The sequence below is a fragment of the Sorex araneus genome, chromosome 3, assembly GCF_027595985.1.
Source record: "Sorex araneus isolate mSorAra2 chromosome 3, mSorAra2.pri, whole genome shotgun sequence".
In the NCBI taxonomy this organism is placed as follows: Eukaryota; Metazoa; Chordata; class Mammalia; order Eulipotyphla; family Soricidae; genus Sorex; species Sorex araneus.
Genome location: NC_073304.1, coordinates 199902310 through 199923375, shown reverse-complemented (window position 1 = coordinate 199923375; position 21066 = coordinate 199902310). Strand labels below are relative to the sequence as shown.

Below are 21066 nucleotides of genomic sequence, written 5' to 3'. Positions count from 1 at the left end.
GTTTTGCAGTGGGGGGAAGGGGAATAATTACCCTTGGGTTATTCTAGTGGTGGAATTTGACCAGCTACTAAAAAAAGAAAATCTGGGGCCAGGGATGTGGCTCAGTGGTACAGCGTTTGCCCTGTGGGTGTGAAGTCTTGGGTTTGATTTTGGCACAGAGAGACAATTTTAGGTAGAGAACTTGACATCATTAACAATATCAAACATATATAAAAGCAGACAAGAATATGACAAACCACTGTGTACTCATCAATTAGCCTCAATAAACTCATGGCCAATCTTATTTCATCTCCACACCCACACACTTCCCTCTCTCCCATCCCCAGGCATTTTGGAGCATATCATTTTGCACAGAAACATTTTGCTATGCATTTCCATATTATGACTGTTTTTCAAACCATAATCACATATTACAATCACACCTGGCAGTTATAGGTGATCTCCAGGAACTATGGAGGGCTTATAGCCTTGGGATCACTGCCCTTTGCATGGAATCTTGGCTGGATTAAATGACTTTCTTTTTTGGCCAATAGGTCAACATCAAATAAAGAGCCAGGCAGAAGCTCAGCAAACTTTCCCATGAAAGACTTGTCCTTCTTAAATGCTTCTTCTACCATTGGAAGATGCCCAGAGTCCAGGCTCAGCCCCTGAGAAAGAGACCCCAGGTGGAATGAGAGAAAGAGAGACATAGCTACTCCTGCTGAGAACTATACATCTGAGGATTCCTCCTTCACCATGTGGGAACAGAGGACCCTAGCCCAGCTGACAGCTACCCCACTCAGGTACTCACAGAACTTGAGCAAACAAACAGGTGTAGATTTAAACCACTACATTTTGGGGTTATTTTTGTTAGGCAGCGATAGCTCGTCAATACACACCCATATTAAGAGCAGATACTCTGGTGGAAACTTGGATGCCTAAAACTATCATTAAAAGTGAATGATAGTTTCAGGAGCTGGAGAGATAATATAGTGGTGAGGTCACTTGTCTTGCGCACAGACAAGTGTGCGCAAAATCTGGCACCCCTTTTGGTTTCGTGAGAACAACCAGGAGTGGTCCCTGAGTACAGAGCCAGGAGTCAGTCTTGGGAACCCCTGGTTGTGACCCCCAAATAAACAAATGAAAGTGTTGTAAATCAGTGCCTCAAACCAAATTTATTTAAGAAACATTCATATCTTAATTTCACAAGCACCATATCAGGCTTGGAATTTGCTTGATGTCTCATAAATGGATTTTTGGGTCCATCGTGACCCAACAAGGGAGGTCTGAATATACTGTGATTTATATTCTCTCAAGTGTCCATAGCTTTCACTCTATCATGCCGATATACATATTCTCTTGGAATACATCTCCCAAAGGAACTGGGTCACAGACCTGATAGATGTCCCGTAGTCTGATTGTCTGATTTCATGGAATGCATGGTGCCACCCACTGTGTTCCTCTCTCTCTCTCTCTCCAGTTAACTAGCAGTGGGATAGGTCTGCAAGCTCTTCTGATTAGGTCTTGGCTGATTGTTGTCACAGCCATGATGGAGGCAGGTGGTATGTTCATCTATCAGGAGGTGTCATACCTGGACTAGTTGTGGCCATGTGGTTCCCTTGATCCTGCCTCCTCTGTTCCCCATTAGCTCTTACAAACTGCTGTAGCCATTATCCACTCTATTCATCAGCTCTAGCTCCCCTAGGAAGACACATTTCTCCTCAAACATTAGTTGGTTACCAGTGGTAACATGAGTAGGTAGAGACCTGCTTGATTCTTCTCCTTTATTTGTAATTTTTTAAAACCAAGTGGTATTTTTCCAGCACCCCAGAGGTGACCAATGAGGTTTATTTTAGTTTTTGCTTCTCCTGATAAACTCATGGATTTAAACATTTTGATGTGTCACGAAGGACTGGGGCTCTCACTGAGACTTCAATTATACCAGTGGGAGTCTATTCAAGCAGATGCCTGAGCCATTTTGACACAAATCCTGTAATCTCTGATAACGTTTGATAGCTTCCTTGTTTCTGGTAGAAAGACATTTTTGCTTATTTGGTAGTTTTGCCTATTCTGGTCTTAGAATCCATATTTTCTCAAGACAATTTGGTTTCCTTTGTGATGGTAGGGAACAAGGTTTCAAGGGTAGAAATGAGCTCGTGTGTTTGATTTGTTGGTTTAGAAGAGAAAGGGATGGCACTGTGGAAGCTTGACTTGGAGACTGAGTCCTCTGGGGATTCTTGGAGCCCTGTGTACACAGGGACCAGGGGTACCCAGAGGAATCACCACTCTGGGTTGGGATTCTGCTTTGATAGCTTCTAATCAGAGGATCCCATTACTGCCCTTTGTATCAGGGCAGTAAGCTTTTTCCCAAGCCCACTTTTCTCAACTCAAGACCAGAGATAAACTATTTCTGAACACATTCAGAGGATTAAATTGGATGATCAGATAGTGACAGCAACAGCTTGTATAGCTCGGTCAGAGCTGTTTTCCTTTGCTTTCTCTCTCGTCTTGACATCCTCTTTCCTCCCAGACATTTTCCACTGGGTGCTTGCCCCAAATGAACGTCAAAAAGCCTTCTGTCACTTCTACAAGGGGACAGATTGAGAGAGACACAGAGGGGCAGTGGTAAGTGTTTGTCTGGAGATCTGGCTTCTCAAACTGTATCCCCCAGACTCCTGTAGCTGTGTGTGTGAGTGTTGTGTATGTGCGTGTTGTGTATATGTATGTTGTGTATGTACATGCATACACACAGACACGTGTGTGTCAAGCAGAACCTGCTGTTTGTTCCTATAGCAGATGTTGATTTTTGGTTGGGAGAGGGGAGCACCTGGCCTCCTCCCTTTGATGCTGAGGATGAAGTCGATGATGCCCACAATCATAATTATATATAAAATTAACTGAAAGCTACTCATTTGCTAGACTTGGTTCTAGTATTGTGTGTGTAGTGTGTTGTGTGTGTGTGTTTATTTGATCAAGCCAACATCCTCTCCTCTGGGTTACAAAATAACTTCCCGAAATGGGGGTCCCTGCCCTCCCCTGCTTCTCTACTGCATATTCTTTGCAAATTGCCCAGAGAAATCCTTTTCTCATATTTATTTATTCATTTTTTTTTTGCAGGCACATTCAGTGGTGCTCTAGGGACTAGGGAAGCATGCTTTATGCTTCAGCCTGAGTGAACCACGCTCTGCCCCTGGAGAGACCCTTTTGCTTCCATTGTTTGGGGTGGGCCGTACCTGGTGGTACTCAGGGATGACTTTTAGCTCTGTGCCTAGGACTCACTCCTGGCATTGTTCAGGAGACCATATGGGGTGCCGGGGATCAAATCCATTTTGGATGCATGCAAAGCAAGCTCCTTAGCATCTGCATTCTCTCTCCAGACCCACAGCCATCCTTTGAAAGTGTGAGTCTGGTGCAATCTCTCTTCAGAGGCCGTTCAGTGTCTTCTAACCTTATGCAGAAGAAAAGCCAAAGCACATCAATGGCCATGCAGCCCCATCCTCTGCTCCCTTCCCTCCCTTCACCTCTAACCTCAGTTTTGACTCTTTGCTCTGCTGGAGACCATATAGGCCTCTTGTTCCCATGCTCACCCACATGCTGCCTCGGTCTTTGCTCGTGTTGCTCCCACTGCAGGAAGGAGGCACTCCCCACCTCACCTTCCCTTCTTTCAGCTTCACTGCTTTCTCTGCTCCAGTGCCACGGCCTCGCAGAGCCTTTGCCCCCCAGCACCTGTGTGATATTTGTGTTACATCCTTACTGCGTTCCTTCCGCCACCTTCTCATCACTGTCTGGATTCTCGTGGTCTTACTTCTGCCTCTGTTCCCGTAAGTCAACCCCCCAAAAAATAGGAATTTTCATCTGTGTCCATAGCTCATAAAGCAGCAACGGGGACCTAATGAAGGAGACATCAATATTTGTTGAGTGAATGAACAAATATTCACTCACTTCATATCTCTATTGGGGTCAGAGACATAGTACAGCCAGGTAAGGCGCTTGCTTGTATGCAGCCAACCCTGGTTTGGTCCCCTGTCCTGCATGTTTCCTATGGTCCCCTGAGGACTGGCAGGAGTGATCCCTGAGCACAGAACCAGAAGTGTTCCCTGAGGAGCACAGAGCCAGGAGTGCTCTCTTAGCACAGAGCCTAGATATAGTCCCGAAACAAACAAAAAAATCACCATGATCTTCTGATGTAGCCACAATTACTTTTATTTTTTTATTTGGTGGTCCTGAATGGAGGAATTAAACCCAACATAATATTCTACTTGCCTGCTATTTCTTTTTAAAATTTTGATCTTATTATTTTTTTTAACTGAATCACCATGAGATATACAGTTACAAAGCTCTTCATGATTGGGTTTCAGTCATAGAATATTCCAACACCCACCCCTCCACCAGTGCACATTTCTCACCACCAATGTCCCCACCTTCCCTCCTGCCACCCACCCCCACCACTGGTCTCTATGGCAGGCACTTTCCTTCTCTCTGTCTCTCTGTCTCTGTCTCTGTATCTCTCTCTCTTCTTTTGATGTTTGCAATACAGATACAGAAGGTTATCGTTGTCGTTCCTTTACCTGTTTTCCACACACAGTTTTTATCCAGAGGAATGGTTTCTAACTATCTTTGTCATAGTGGTTCCTTCTCTATCCCAACCGCCTTTCTCCCCAGCGCTTGAGGCAAGCTTCCAGCCACAGACCAGTCCTCCTGGCCTTTATTCCTACTGTCCTTGGGTATTAGTATAATATTATGTTTTTTTCTCTTTAACATCTCACAAATGAGTGCAATCATTCTCTGTCTGCCCCTCTCCTTCTGACTCATTTCACTCAGCATAATACTCTCCATGTCCACCCATAAAAACATGGAACACTTCACAAATCTGCGTGTCATCTTTGTGCAGGGCTATGCTAATCTCTGTATCATTCCAATTATAGCATATGTGCTGACGAAGTGAGCACCAGTTTAAAATGTTTAAGATGAAGAAGTTAAGGCAAAACTATAATCCACCTTCTTGAGGGCTTCAGGTTGAGCTATACCTGGTGGCACTTGGGGGTACATCCCTGGGCATCATTCTCAGTGATACAAGGCAAAGCATGGGGGCCTGGGGGCTGGCAGCCTGCAAAGCAAGTGCTTAAGCCCCTGCACTGTATCTTTGGCTTCTCTAACCCACTTAAGCAGACACCAACAGTGATTTGCTCCAGATCATGGGGCGAGTGCGTAAAGATGCCATTGACTGATGGGACTGGCAATCAGGAACTACAGCTGAGGACCCCCAGCCCCTTTCCTCCTCTGTGGCAAGGGGCATTTATGGGGATTCCTTTTTTCTTCCACACTTACTGCAGCTGCTCCCCTGGCTCCCTGCCTGCCTTTCTGCCCTGGAATTCAAGCTGGGAAAAGTAGAAGGAAAATACCTCTGCCACCAGGCCCCAGCACATGGATCCCTGAAAAGCTGCTCCAGAGTTGCCTCAAGTCTGGCCAGGCTATCCCCACCCCAGCCCTCAGCCCCCCCCCCCCCCCAGACTCGTCTGCTTCAGCCTAATCACAGAAATTTGTGGGAAGGGGCCGTGAAAGTCCTTGAAGAAGAGTACAATCAATGATCAAGAGCCTTGAGTGTTGCTTTGCTCCCCCTGAAAAAGTTCCCATAGCCCTGCTAGACCCCCAAGGTGCATAGTGGGGTGGAGGGAGGGTGCTGAAGCAGGGTGCTATGACTGGGTAGATCTGGCGCTGCCGCCTGAACAGAGCTATGTCCATATGGCCAAGTCAACAATTTCTTTGAGCATTTGTTTTGCAAAATGTGTTTGTGTGTAGATTTAAGCAAAGCATGTTCTTCCTAGCATATCAGCCTGTGGGTTTGGACAAATGCGTAGTGCCACACATTCATTTCCACCTCAACTGTGACACAGAGAGGCAGTCAAATCTTGATGCTACCCTTCTGTCACCAACCTCTCCCCCAGAACCTCCCCTTGGCATTCATGGATCTGTTCTCTACCTTGCTAGATTTCCTCTTTCCAGAAGGTCCTATCAATGGACACCTACAACACAGCCTTTCCAGCCAGGCATCTGTCCTTAAGCAGCATTTGGCATTCTTTCATGATCCTTGCCTGTTTTCTTGCAGTGTGTTGTCCAGAGTTTGCATTTCCACTGAGACTCTGAAGGACATTTAGTCACTTCCAGCTTTTCCCAATTAATAATAAAGCTGCTTCATGCATTTAATGCCAGGCTGTGTGTGAACACATGCTTTTCTTTTGTCTGTGTGTATGTGGGGGGGCGTACCCAAACAGTGTTCAGGGGCCCAGGACACGTGCAGGCCATGCTTGCCAACAGACATATATTACTGAGGTTTAGATAACACCTATACTCCATTCCCAACCAACATTTTCAATACTTGGCAAAGATTCCTGATGAGGCACCCATGGAATCAGACCCACCCCTAGACCCCTAGGCTTTCTTGGGTAAAAACTTGAAGTGAGATTGTTGGCTGGTGTGATAAGTGTGTTGAACTTTATTTTATTTTGTTGTTTTGGGACAACACCTGGTAACACTTAGGGCTTACTCCTGGCTCTACTCTCAGGGATCGCTATTGGTGGGACTTTGGGAGTATATGGGGTGCCAGGAGTAAACCCTGGGTAATCTCATGCAAGTCAATTTCCCTTCCTGCTGTACTATCTCTCCAGTCCCTATCTTGAACTATATTTTTCTTCCCCACTTTATTTAAACGCCATGGTTTTGTTCATGATGATTTGTTACAGGCATTTAATATTCCAACACCACCTCTGTCACCTTCCCTCCACCATCGTATCAATTTTCCCAACCATCATTCAAGCCTGCACCCATAGCAGGCCCACCATGATTTATTTCATATTGCTGTTACCATTAAATGGCTAACAGGTTGATCAAAAATTATTTCCATAGGGGAAAATTTGTGAAAATTGTTGTATCTCACCATGGGGCCATTAAGTCTCTTCTCTTCTCTTCTCTTCTCTTCTCTTCTCTTCTCTTCTCTTCTCTTCTCTTCTCTTCTCTTCTCTTCTCTTCTCTTCTCTTCTCTTCTCTTCTCTTCTCTTCTCTTCTCTTCTCTTCTCTTCTCTTCTCTTCTCTTCTCTTCTCTTCTCTTCTCTTCTCTTCTCTTCTCTTCTCTTCTCTTCTCTTCTCTTCTCTTCTTTCCTTTTGTTTTATGGGTCACACTTGGCAATGCTCAGGGGTTACACTTGGTTCTGCACTCAGGAATTACTCCAGGCAGTGCTTGGGGGGACCATATAAGATGCTGAGAATTGAACCTGAATTGGCCACATGCAAGATAAGTGCCCTACCCACTGTACTATTGCTCCAATCTCCCATCCCTCAGATCTTCTTTAGGGAAGTGTTCCAATACCCCCTCTCTCAAGAAGCTTGCTTCTTTTATTTATATCAGTTTATCATATATCCTAAGAATTCTGCTGCCTGCCCTGGGGATCCTAGGGCTGGGTCTTTCTTTATGGGTGACCCATCAAGAACCTTTGCCAAGTGTTGAGGAGGTTGGTTGGCAGGGTGGGGGCCAGGGGTGGGGAGGTGATCTGGAGCTCAGTCCCAGCTGTTCCAATTTGTTCTCAGAAGCTGTGAACATTCTTTATGACCAATTCAATTTCTCTGCCTTCTAAAACTAAAACCAAGGCCTTGAGAGGAAAAGCTGGTACCCAAATCCCACAATCGACAGGTTCCAGAACAAGATTAGGAAATTAATCCAGCTGATTTCTGGAGAGTGCCTGCTCTCTAGGTACTGTGTGCAGTGTTAACGATAGAGACGTAGAGAGATCTGGGGACAAACAGAAGCAGTGCAGGGGGATGAAGAAGATATGGAAGAGCGTGTGTGCCCTCCTGGGCTGAACATACCCCATCCACCCCCGTTCGTTGGCTTGGGGAAGTAGAGATGGAATCTGGACTAAGTTCAGCCAAGGATCCTGGAGGAAGCGAGCTCTGGACATAGCCTGGATGGGAAGCCAGAAGCCAGAAACTTGCTACTGCAGCTTTACCGGTTCTGCCTAGAGTGGGGTTGAGCATAGAGCCAGTGAACAGTCTCTATAGGATCATCAGCTCAATACAGGAACACGACCAAGGACCCAGGGGAAGTTCAGCTTGGTCTATTTTTTGGGTGAGTTTTCAGTTTCAGTTTCAGTCCCGAATCTTCTCCCCCCAACCTGTCTTCTCCTGGGTCTCAGGTGGGGTGTACCTAGGTGACCCTTTCCAGAGTGTAAATGCCGGCTCCCAGCACTTAAGTCCAGCAAGCAGTGAGCTTCTTGGATTTGCTTCTAGTTGAAATCAATATTTGCCGAGAAGAATGCATCTTAATTTCAGCAGCCAGTTCTCCGGGCGAGAATTGCTCTAAAACAAACCTCCAAACCCACAGACTTAATGCGTCCTAGTTCAGTTGTTTAGTAAATCTCTCAGTACAGAGGAAAAAAATCCATTAGCTGGCAAGGGCAGGGACAGGGTGGAAGGGTGGGGGTAGGGCTGGGGGTAGCGGGGAGAGAGGAGGCCCAGATGAAATGTAGACACAGAGATGGGGACTCTGAGACCAAGGGGACCCCATGGAGCTCGGCCCAGGACTTTGCTAGCTTGCTGCATGCCCCAAGTCCAGCCTCAGTGCCCTGGGCAGAGAGAATGGGAGTTGGAATGAGACCTCCTCTCCCCAGCACCTGCCTGGGGAAGTGTTTTCTAATTGCCAACTGTCCCGTTCTAAATCTACAAGGAGGCGATCGATTTTCTTTTCAGCAGGAGTGGGGGAAAGCAATCATTTACCCCAGAACATGGGCTTTAATGAATCCGAGAAACACAGGAGGTCACCCTGATGACATCTCCCCTTGCCAGCCAGGAATGACTCCCAGAGCACTTGGAAGACTTACTGAGTAAGGAGGTTCTCCGGACCCTCTTCCCTCCCTGATTGCTCCCCTCTGTTCAGCCAGGGTGTGGCTCCCCAAGCGCTTACTGGGAAGGCAGGAAGCCTGGCTTTAGGACAGGCCTTGGACTCCGTAAGGAAAGGCAGTGAGAGCCCATGGAGAGAGTTGGGGGGAGCAGCTTTGCACTGACCCATGTTGAGCTCTGACTTCATCTCTCTCCTGCTGTGAGTCTCTAGACAGCAACAGTTCCCTCTCTGAGCCTCAGTTTCCTCAATGTCCCTAGCAGGAGAAACAGTCAGGATCCAAGTTCCATTTACCTCAAGTATCAGAAATAAAGTTGGTGGCCAAGACAAGGTAGCCATGCATAACAATTCAGCCCCTCAATTTACCCTCTCTGTACGATGGGCTGAATATTGCTACACAACAAATTTAGGGCAGAGAGGAGGAAAAAACCTCCAGTGGCTTGGAAAACAGTGAAAAACAGTATCAGAAGCTTGGGGTGGTTGGGTGAAAGGAACTTCTTTCCACGGTCAAATGCCAGTGACCAGAAATGAACCCAGCAGACAGGACCAGATCTGCCAGACCTGGGGATAAGCATGCTCCTTTGCTTTGGCAAAATCCAGACCTGCGTGACTGGATCCGAATTCAGACCCTCCACATCAGTCTCCTCATCGTAAGGGCACAGAGTCCAAGGCTCCACCCTTGCTCTTGAGATCTGGGCCTGTCCCCTCCACTGGCCTCTTCCTGAGCTGGCTCAAGCCGCCCAGTCTCACAGGTTGGGAGTCAGCATCTGGAGTCTGAAAGGGGAGCTGGAGGCTGAGGTGATGTTGATGAAGGGGGAGGAGGGAGCCGGGAGGAAGAGGTATTTTTACCTTGAATTATTTTTATTAAATGTCACAACGGTTTCACAGCACTTGGGATCCAAGTAGACAAATCAATGAAAATAATTATAGCGAACATCCTGCCTTCCCACTTCCCTCCTCCGTCCACCCCCACAGCTCCCTCGGACGAACAGAGAAGCTTGCTAACTCATCTTTGCACTCCAGCCTGGGGGGAGGCTGCCAGGGGAGAGTGGGGGGTCAACAGCCCCCTCAGACCTCTGCCTTCCCTGGCTTTGTTTGCAGTCAGCCCAGCCCAACTCAAGGCTCAAAGCCTGGAGAGAGGAACAGCGTTAGCAGCAATAGCAGCAGCCGCGGGAAAAATGAGCCAGAGGCCAAAGTGAGACAGTCAACTCCTACAGAGACTTTGAAACAGGAAAGAGCGTTTTGTTTTTTTTTTCCTAGAACCCATTTATGGCTTAGAAATAAACCTTCTAGCAAGCCTTATATTTCTATTCATGTGGCAATTAGTCAAAGCCACATGAATTAACAAAAGTTCCAGGGATTATAATCTATTTATCCATTTATCTACTCATCTGTCCATCCATCCATTAATTTCTCCAACCAACCATCCATCTGTCCAGTCATCCATCCATCCATCCATCCATCCATCCATCCATCCATCCATCTATCCATCCATCCTTCCCTCTATTCAGCTATCTGCACACACGCATCCACCCACTCACTGACTCATCTATATATCCATCCCTTTTCCCCTCCCCACCTCCATTCATTCTGCAACCCCTACCCCTACTCCCAAGCCCTATTCACCTACTCACCCTGCGTTCATCCCTCAACCATCCAATGAGCATTTGGTGAGGATCTAAAGTAAATGGCAGTAGTATGTGGGGGTGGATCTGATAACTCGATTCAGATTCTCACTCTGCTATCTCAGAATTAGCAGCGTATGCTCCGTGGCTCTGTCCCACCCGCAGATCTGCTCTGCACTGCTGTGCTCAAGGAAGACTGGCGTATTTGAAAGGCATCTGTGGGTCCTTTGCCCCCTGTCTTCTGCGTGTGTTGATCCCAAAGAGACCACCAGCAAGATGTGTGTCTTGATCCCAAAGAGACCACCAGCAAGAGATGAGGGGAAAGGAAGAGCAAGGATGGGTATTTATTTCTTCATCTTCTTGCCTTCCTGTTCATGAAAGGTCACAGGCCCTGGCGGGTGGCCCCCTCCATAGAGCTCTTTCCCACCTTGAATTCTGGGACAGTCTCTTGCGTGTAAAGGCATCTCTGGTTACCTGCCCCCAGGCCCTTCCATACCCCTTGTGGTTTTCTGATCCTTTGCCCAGGCCTTCACAAATAGTCTTTTTATTAAACTTTCCTCGGGTTATTTCAGTCTCCTTTGATCATCAGCTTCCTGCTGGGACCTGGATTGATAAACTGTGTAATCCCAGGCAAATTGCTTTACCTCTCGAGTCTCACTTTCTCCACGGGTCCAACGGGAGCCTGGACTCACCTTCACAGGGTGGTCATGAAGCTTGATTGTGAGACTTTGGGGACTTGCCCAAGGGAGGGGGGCACAGATAGAGCAGAGGCTGAAAGGGGAGGCGAAACCAGAGACTCGGGCCAACACCCTCCTCTCCCTGGCTCCAGAGATCTGGGGTGTGGTCTTAGCATTGCCCTAGTAGCAGAGCATGTGCTCTCCTGGGCTCACGCCCCTCTTTAGCCTCACAGGACCCTCTGGTCAGGCTGGCACTGGGACCTGGTCCTCGTCATTCAGGAGGTGGCTTGAGCTGCTCTGAGACAGGAGGCAACTGGCCTCCTCCCTGGGGCTGCTGTACAGGAAATACGGAGCAGAGGCTGAGTTGCCAATTCCATCCCACAGCGAGATTCGAGACAAAAGATGCTGTGGTGTTAGCTGATGTCATAGACATAGTGAGGAATTTCTTTTCTTTTCTTTTTTTTTTTTTTTAAAAAAATGAGAGCTACCGAGGGGGATCCAGGGGTCCCAGGGCTGGGCCCATCAAGACTATTCCTAATGATGCCAGGCAGACCAGAGAGTACTGACTTTTGGATTCTCATGTGCTTGGCATGCACTTTACCCCTTGTGGTCCCTCCCAGCCCCCTGGCCGACCCCCGCCCAGTGCCCTTTCTGGGCTAAGACAAGGAATTGCTGTTTCCTGAGAGCCTCCGCATACCAGGCACTCTGCTCACCTCCTCTCCAGCCAGTGTGCGAGGCAGGAATGTTCATACTCACCACTTTTTCAGGTGAAGAAGCTGAGGCATAGATAGATCAAAAGGGACAGGCAAGGTCTGGTCAGGTAATGTGGGCGGGTGAGGAACAGCCCTGCCAGCATTGCATTTGCTCTTCCTCTGGTTCTGGGGTGGAAGGGACAGTCATCTGCTCCGTTTGCTCAGCAATTCCTATTTCTGTGTTTTGTTTTGTTTTTTGTTTAAGAGCCACACCTGGAAGTGCTCAGGGTTTACTCCTGGCTCTGTGCTCAAGGATTACTTCTGGTGGGGCTTTGAGTAATTCTATACCCATCCCTTTCCATCCATGTAGAGTACCAGGAATCAAATCTGAGTCAGCTGTGTGCGAGGTTAGTGCCTTACTTGCTGCACTATCTTTCTGGTTCAGTGATTTTTGTTTTTTTAACTTTTTAATTGAATTACTGTGAGATAGACCATGACAAAGCTGTTCATTACTAGATTTCAATCATATAGTATTCCAACACCCATCCTTCAGTGAACGTTTCCCAGAATTGGTGACCCCAGATTCCCTTCCATCACCCTCCATCCCCTATCCCCTGCCTACTTCTATGGTAGGCTCTTTTCTTCTCTCTCTCTCTCTCTTTTTCTCTCTCTCTCTCTCTGTGTGTCTCCATTTGAGCATTGTGGTTTGCAATATTGATATTGAAATGTTATTGAGAATATCCCTTACCTACTTTTTACCCTCAGATCTTGTCCAACGTGATGATTTCCAGCTATTATTGTCATAGTGGTCTCTTCTCTATCTTACCTACCCTCAATCCCACACACACGTGTGCTTAGTTCCAATCACTGACCAGTCTTCCTAGCCCCTGTTTCCTCTGGACATGGGTATTATTCTTCTACTATGTATTTTATATACCACAAATGAATGCAGTCATTCTATATCCATCCCTTTCCGTCTGACTCATTTCACTCAGCATGATACTCTCCATGTCCATCCATTTATAGGCAAATTTCATGACTTCATTTTTCCTGACAGTTGCATAGTATTCCATTGTGTAGATGTGCCATAGTTTTTTTTATCCATTTGTCTGTTCTTGGGCACTCAGGTTAATTCCAGATTCTGGATATTGTGAATAGTGCTGCAATGAACATAGGAGTGCAGGTGGTGTTTCTGCTGTGTGGTTTTGGACCCCCCCAGGGTATATTTCCAGAAGTGGTATCAAATGGAAGCTCAATTTTTAGTTTTTTGAGAAACGTCCATATTGTTTTCCAAAAAGGCTAAACCAGTCGGCATTCCCACCAACAATAAAGGAGAGTCCCTTTCTCCCCACACCCATGCCAACACTGGTAACTTTTATTCTTTTGGATGTGTGCCAGATTTTGTGGTATGAGATGATATCTCACTGCTGTTTTGATCTGCATCTCTCTGATGATGCGTGATGAAGAACATTTTTTCCATGTGCCTTTTTCTGTCCCAGTGATTTCTAATTCTTCCTGCACCTTCTGGACATGGACCCCTTTTCTCCGAGGTTTCAGCCTTCCTCTCTCCCTCAGCCCCCTCTCTCCCTGGAGGTCTCTGGCATCTGGGAGCCTGTGTTGGCTCAGCCTGGCTTCATTTTCTAGCTGTTGCACTTCCTTGCCTGGCAGTCAACTCTTGGCCTCACCAAATCCCTCTGATTTCAACAGGAACTATCTAGTGCTCATCTTCAGCACCATTCCAGGATTCATTCAACTAAGCATCAGCTCCCTGCAATGGGTCTGGCATGCACTGAGGCACCAGTGTAGAGTAAAGCAGGAGAAACAGCCTCTGCTGTTATGGAGCTCATATTGCCCTGTGCTGGGCTGGCTGCAGGTGAGAGAGCCGGAGGTCAGTGGCCTGGTGATGGAGAAAGTAGAGCAGGAAGGGTGAGGGAGAGACAGAACTATTTTGTTTGTTTAATTTAAAACTTTTTTTATATTGAATCACTGTGAGATAGACCCTTACAAAGCTGTTCATGATTAGGTTTCAGTCATACACGGTTTCAACACTCATCTCTCCACCAGTGTACATTTCCCAGCACCAGTGTCCCCAGCTCTCCTCTCTCTCTCTCTCTCTCTCTCTCTCTCTCTCTCTCTCTCTCTCTCTCTCTCTCTCTCTCTCTCCCCTTTTGGGCATTGTGGCTTGCAATACAGATATGGAAAGGTTATCAGGTATATCCTCCCTTTACCTACTTTTAGCACTCAGTTCTTGTCCAGCATGATAATTTTCCGCTATAATTGTCATACTGGTCCCTTCTCTATCTTATCTACCCTCCACCCCACACACTTGTGTTTGATTCCAACCATTGACTGGACCTCTTAACCCCCGTTTTTTCTGGGCATGGATATTAGTCTCTGGCTATAAGAAGAGGAGTTTCTCAGGTGGAATCAGGGCCATGAGGCCAGAAAACAAAGTCACAGAGGCATGGTAATGAAGACCAGGGGGACAGTGAGGAGGCAGGAAATGCTGGAATTATATATATATTTATATACACACATATATAAACAAATGAGTGCCATCATTCTTTATCTGTCTAAGAGGCAGTACTTTGAGGTGGTACTGAAAGGTGTCTTTGAAAAAATTTTTTTAAAAAAATCAAATCACCAATTACAAAATCACAAAATTATTTATGATTGAGTTCCGGTTGTACAATGTTTCAACACCCATCCCTTCACCAGTGTCCACTTCTCTCCACTAATGTCCCCAAATTCCCTCCCACCACCCAGTCTGCCTATATTGCAGACACCTTATATTTCCTTTCAGTATTCAGTCCTCCTCCAGAGTGACCAATTCCCCCCACCCCACCCAATGTCATATCATACCCTTTCCCGACCTAATCCTGCCCTGCACCATGGCAAGCTTCCTACTGGAAACCAGCAGAAGGGGAACTTTACCTTGAGAAGTGAAACAAAGTCAAAGGGGGGCCAAGTGTGAGTCCCAACTGTAGGGTTTCTGGATCACATGTGCAAAGGCCCTGTGGAATATGAGTGGGGTATGTTTGGGGATGCAAGCAGCCAATCCTGGTTTGATCCTTAGCACCCTATATGGTCTCCCAAGCACTGCAATAAGAGATCCCTGCATTGAGCCGGGAGTAAATCCTAAGCATTGCTAGGTGTGTCCTCAAACAACAAATAACAACAATAACAACAAAATTCTCGCATGTCTTCAACTGCTTTCCAGATTCTGACCTGTATTTATAACATTCCCTGCCTTGGTCTCTTCCAACACACTGAGAGCCAGCGTTTCCTGCCTGCTCACTGTCCCCCTGGTCTTCATTACCAGGCTTCTGTGCCTTTGTTTTTTGGCCTCACGGCTCTGACTCCACCTGAGAAACACCTCTTCTTGTAAGAGCTCACTTGAGACCTCGTCGTGGAGAGCCTCCCAAGGACTCTGGGGAGAATTCACCCCAGTCTTCGGCTTCTGCTGTTGCAGGAAGGTAGGTAAGGGGAACCTGGCAATGTACTTTTGGAAAATAATAAAACTTAAGCAGAGATTTCCTTGCCCTGAGGTAGACCGAAGGCATGAAGACCACATCTTTGACATGTACAAATCTTGAGTTCTTTGGAGGAGAGAAACTCAGGCATCACTCAGAGGAAGAAGCCCAAGGCCCCACCCACAGAAGGGTAGACCACTCAGAAAAGGAGAAGCTACAGAAGACTCCGAGATGATGAAGAGACCATCCACAGAGCAAAGGACAGAATGTGAGACCAACAACAGTGTAAGACTTTGCTGTAGCAATGCCCAGCTAGATCATTATGAATGCAGGATTCCAGAAAAAACTATTTGGAAGAACTGTTTAAAGGCTCCTTCCAAAGGCCATTTGGGGCTTTGTTCTTCAAGCTCCCATTCTCTCTTGAACACATGCTTCTCCCTCTCTCCCTTCACATCTTCCTAAACCAACTCCGGTAAAAACTATCTCACATCACCATTTCACTACCTCCTGAAATTCTTTTCTGTTAGGAAAAGGCGACAGATCCAGAGTGCCTGTGCTGAGGTTAGGGTTGACCTGAGCTAGGCCGGGCACTCCCCTGAGCACTGGTGACTAACGTGGATTGAGTGGAAAGGTGAAAACACTCTTGCCTACCTCCCTTTCTCCCCAGTTTACCAAGCCACCACCAACACTACCACATCTGTGTGTGCCAGCTATGGTGCTGTGATGCCTTAAATACGTTCAGTCTCCAAACACCACGAGGGGTAGCTCATCCTCCACCCATCTTCAACGAAGTGACCACGGTGAGAAGGTCTGAGTGCTTCCCCCACAACTCTGAGCTCCAGCATCAGGGTGGGGTGAGATCCAGTCTTCAGAATGCAGAGCTCTTCTGCCAGGCGGCATCTCCTTGGCCAAGTCCTCGTCCTCCGTCCTCCTTGACCTGCTTGACTCAGGAAGGTCTTGTTTGGTGTGGCCTCTAACAGGAGCCACACAATGGGAGGGGAGGCCGGCGTGCACAGAGGAGCCGGAGAATATGGATACGGCCCGTCCACGATCTCACAGAACCCTTGGCAGCCTCCAACGCGCCAGTCAGCTGCTGTCTTCTACCACCCAGGCATCGGAGGCGCTTCTGAGGCTCGGGAAAACAAGTGGACAGGCCTGACCTGCAGAGTGGCCTTATCTCTGGATTGGAGAGACCCCGCCCTTCAGGCCTCAGGATTGGGCCAGGACACACTCCCAGGAGCGGACTTGCCAAGAAACAAGAAGTTCTCCGCCTGGATGAAGTAATGCTTCGGGTGAAGAAAGCCAAGGAAGGCTCTTAAGGCATTTGCTGGAGGGAGGGAGAGAGAGGCAGAGTGCAGCGGCCATCCTCACTGGCCAAGGTTGGTCCTGCAGGGGGCACCCTCGGCCCTCGCAAACACTCGGGATGCTGCTGGTGGGCTCTGTGTTATGTGGATTAATTTAATCCCCCCGCTGGTGCTGATAGCATGGGAGATGCACTCTTCAAAAATAGCCAGCAAAAGCGGCTGTGGTGGTGGGGGGAGAAAAAGGATTATTGCAGGCGCCTATTAAGTGTATGTGACACTGTGTATAATATATTTTCAATGCCAGGCAACTTGTTAGCTTCCTAATATGTGTATTCTGGGTTGTTTGCAAATAGGTTGCAGAGCTCGGCAAACAGCTCGGAGAGGCTGCTCTCAGTCAGCTGGTGCCAGCCACGCCTCAACTGCTCAGCCCTGCCTCTGGGAATGCCACCGTGGGGTGGTGGCGGCCCCAGGGCAAGGCATCTCCCCACCCCCAGCTCTGGAGGGCGGGGACAGAGAATGGGTGAATCAGTGGGGTCCGTGTTAAGAGGCACCTAGGAGGGAGTAGGGGGCCGCTTTCTCTTCTGAAACCTGTAGTGCCAGGACAAAAGGAGTCTTTACCCTGCTTAAGGGGTTCTGTAATGATGAAGAGGGTCTAGTAGCTGTGAGTACCACTGGGGGCACTTTCTGTCAGTCTACTTAAAGAAGGTAGATTTCCAGGGAGGAACAGAAATTTTTTTTTTTTAAAGGGCAGTAGGTCAAATAAATTTGGGAATCTTTGTTTAGAGCATTGAACTCCTCAAACCCATTTTACAGCAAGGAAAATTGAGGCCCAGAGAGGCAAGGCCCTTCTCTAAATCCATTGGCTTTGGGGAGATGGCAACTGGATCTTTCTGTTGGGTAGGGAGCGGGAGCGTCCTTGTCCTTGTTCCCCTCCCCGTGCCTGCCCTGCCGAGCAGAGTCTGGCCCCTGCTGGCCTTCTAGCCGAAGCCCAGGAAGGGGCCCCCATCTTCCTGCTCATCCCGAACGCTGGCTGTGCTCAGGCCGGAGGAGCAGAGCAGGGCCCCCTGGTCTGAGCAGGAACCCCCCACTTGGCTTGGTTTCCATCACATCCCTCCTGATCTTGTCTAGTTAACCTGGTAGGTCATTTTAATTTTCCAGAAGCTTTTTGACTTCCCTGGCTCCTTAATCAGATAAGGGGATCTGTGTGTGTGTTTGGTGTGTGAGTGCGCACGCGTGCCTAGGGTCTCTCCCGTCCCCCGCTCCTGGTCACTCAGGCACCCTCTCCCCTCTCCCCTTCTCTCCCTCCCTCTCTCCTCCACCTCTCTCTCTCATCTTTCATTCCTTTCTCTCCCTCTGTCTCTCCTTCTCCATCCCTCTCCTTCTCTCATCCCTCCCCTCCCTCTCTCTTCTTCTTTCCTCTTCGCTCACTCCTCTTTCATCCCTTTCTCTCCCTCTATCTCTTCTCCTGCATTCCTCTATCTCTCCTCTCTCCCTCTCCCCCTCTCTTTCCTCTCTCTCACGCTCTCTTTCTCCTTCTCTCTTCCTCTCTTCCTCTCTTCCTGACTCTCTTTCCTTTTCCACTCTCCACTTCTCTCTCTCCTCTCCCTCTCCTCTATCCCTTCATCCCTCTCTTTCTCTCTTCTCTCCCTTTCCCTCTCTCCTTTCTTCCCTCCCTCCCTTCCTCCCTCTCTCTTTTCCCTTTCTCCCTGTCTTACCCTCTCTCCCATCCTGCCTCTCTCTTCTTCTCTCTTTCCCTTTCTCCCTTCTTCTCTCCTCCTTTTCTCTCTCTTCCTCCCTCCCTGCTTTCCCCTCTTTTCCCCCTCAGTCCCTGCCCCACTCCTCTCTCTCCATAATCACTCCCCTTCTCTTCCAGATTTCCGGGGTGATTTCATCACCAAGGATGCCCCCTCTCTGTCCCTGTCGCCTCTTTCTCCCTGTCATTTTGGAGGTGGACTTGGCATGTGTGTTCTGAGGGCTGGCAGGGGGCCTCTTTCTCCTGATCCCTGTCCCCTTTCAGAAGGGCTATTCACCAGCCCTGGGCTGGTGTCCCCGGGGCCTCCTCATCAGTCCCTGAGCCCGAAGCTGGCCGCGGGCACAGGCCAGCTGCAGGGAGGGTGGAGGACTAATTGCAGGAGGATGCTGGTGGTTGGCAGGCCCGTGGCAGTGCCCAGGGAGATGGCCCCACGTGCGCTTTGAATAGCTCATCTCCCAGTACTTGTTGCTGGGAAGCGCTGCCTTCCCTCCGAGCCTATCAGCCTGGCATAGCTTGGGCACAATCTCCTCCCAAACACACTTATTTCCCTTTGGCCTCAGCAGATACCTCGGCACCGCCTTGCCTGTGGGCATCCTGCAGCCTGGGCACTCCAGCTCTGTGGTGGAGGGGTTCAGCTCAGCACCTCCAGAGAAGGCAGAGGAGCCCCCGTGGTGTCTGGACAGACCCTTTTTGGGCCCCTTGTTCTTGCTGGCACAGTGCCCGTGTGGTATGAGGCTCGCTGCAGGCTCCACGGAGGGGCTTGCGGCTCTGAAACCAGTGCTCTGTGAGTCCATGGGCCAGGCTGGCTCTCCCAGGGTCCTTCCCAGCCTGAGGGCTGCTATGTGCCATTCTGTTGGCATCTACCATGCACCCAGTGCCACAGTGGCCACTGAGTGACCAGAGTGTGTCCAGCTCCTGCCTCTGTGTCTGGACACGCTTTGCAGGACTGAAGAGAGGAAACACAACTGCCATCTGTGCTCGGCATCTTTGACCTCCAGGACCAGGATCGGGACTGTCAGAGTCGAAGGGCCCCTGGTGAGCCACCGAGGGTGACCCCCTGTTCACTGACTGGCCTGGAACCTTCCATCCAGCTGGAAGTGCCTAGAGCCATTGGTGCCTCCCTGTGCAGTGCTCCCTCCAGAGGAGTTTGGAGCGGTCAGAGCTGGAGAGGGGACAGCCCTTGGGGCATGCCTGGGTAGGTTCTTGGACCCCTGAGCCCCCTGGAAGTATGCTAAGGACTCAGAAAGAGAAGGTGTCCTCCCTGCACTTGTAGCCTTTGGCCTTAAGTGGCTTGTCCATCCCTCCGTTGATTCACCAGCTGTTCTTAAGTGGCTTGTCCATCCCTTCGTCGATTCTTTCATCAGCTGTTCAGTCACTTCTTCGAGCAAAGGACAATAACTGCGGGGCATCCCTGGGGAGGGAGCTGCCCTTCCTGTTCTGATGCCAGCCGGCTACTCTGGCCCCACGGTGGCTCTGACCTTGCTCTTCGAGGGTCTCCTCGGCCCCTGGGCCAGGCTGTCATCTTTTCCAGTCCCTCCCGGACCTTGCAGTGGGTAGCGCTTCTCACTCGGCCCATTGCTGCTTCCCAGCAGGGATCCAGCCCCTCTGCCCAGTGCGGGGCCTGAACTAGCTTCGAGGTCAGCACCATCCAGTGCCATCGATCTGCTGCCCAGCCCCCATTACCGGGAGCCTCTGTACCTCTGTGGCCTCTGCCGGGCCCAGGTAGGGAATCAGTGGTCCCATGGCCCTCCCTCTTGCTGCCTTGTCCCCCTTCCCCACCTGCTCCGAGCTCGCCGCCTCCTGCCCCAGGACTCTGCCTGGCCCTGCTCTGTAGAGGCAGGGGGGCGGCCGGCTCTCTGGCTGCAGCTGGCCTGGTCTGGCCCATCAGTCTCTAACCCAGAGCCAGTGGTGCAGAGCCCAATCCCCAGGAATCTCTACGCTATGCTTTTCGGTAATTCTAAGCCCTGCGGGGAAGCCGGCAGGAGGAAGTGGACCAAAGCTTGGGAGCTCAGGAAATACTTTCCTGTCTAGGAGCCGAGGCTGAGGCCAAGGTTGCCCTTGCAAGTGGTCACACGTGGGCAGATAGCTTGATCTCTCCCAAGTGCCGGGGACAGGGGACCAGAAAAGCTTTCCAGGGCTTAGGGCTGGACTCTGAGCTGCAGGCTTGGGAGCAGTGGTCAAGGGTGTGTGTGTGTATGTGTGTACGTGCATGTGTGTACGTGTTTGTGTACATGTATGTATGTGCGTGTGTATACGTGCATGGGTGTGTATGTGTGTATATGCATGTGTGTATGTGCATGTGTATGTGTGCATGTGTATGTATGTGCGTGTGTGTACGTGCATGGGTGTGTATGTGCATGTACATACATGCGTGTGTGTACATGCTTATGTACATGTGTGTATGTGCATGCGTGTGTGTACGTGTGTGCATGTGCATGTGTGTACATGCATGTGTGTGTGTGTGTGCGTGTGCGCGCGTGAGGGATTATCTGCTTTTCTGTTCCTAACAGCAGTGCCTCTCCCAGCCTCCCCCCTCCCTGCCCCATGTTCGCTGCCTCCATTATCGGCGGGTGAGTGGAAAATAACCTGGCTCTTAGGGGAATGCACCATCGCCTCCTTTCTCCGGCTGCTAATGGAAACAGCGGCCAGCTGTCCCGGCCCTGTGCAGCCGCCCTG

The 21066-nt window shown here is 49.2% G+C and overlaps 1 non-coding gene across 1 annotated transcript; it reads right to left on the bottom strand.

The window, feature by feature from the left end:
* Positions 1–4825: 4825 nt before the first annotated feature.
* LOC129403854 (U6 spliceosomal RNA) lies at positions 4826–4928 on the bottom strand. The gene has a single exon (XR_008629513.1). It is a non-coding gene; the product is annotated as a U6 spliceosomal RNA (small nuclear RNA).
* Positions 4929–21066: the final 16138 nt, after the last annotated feature.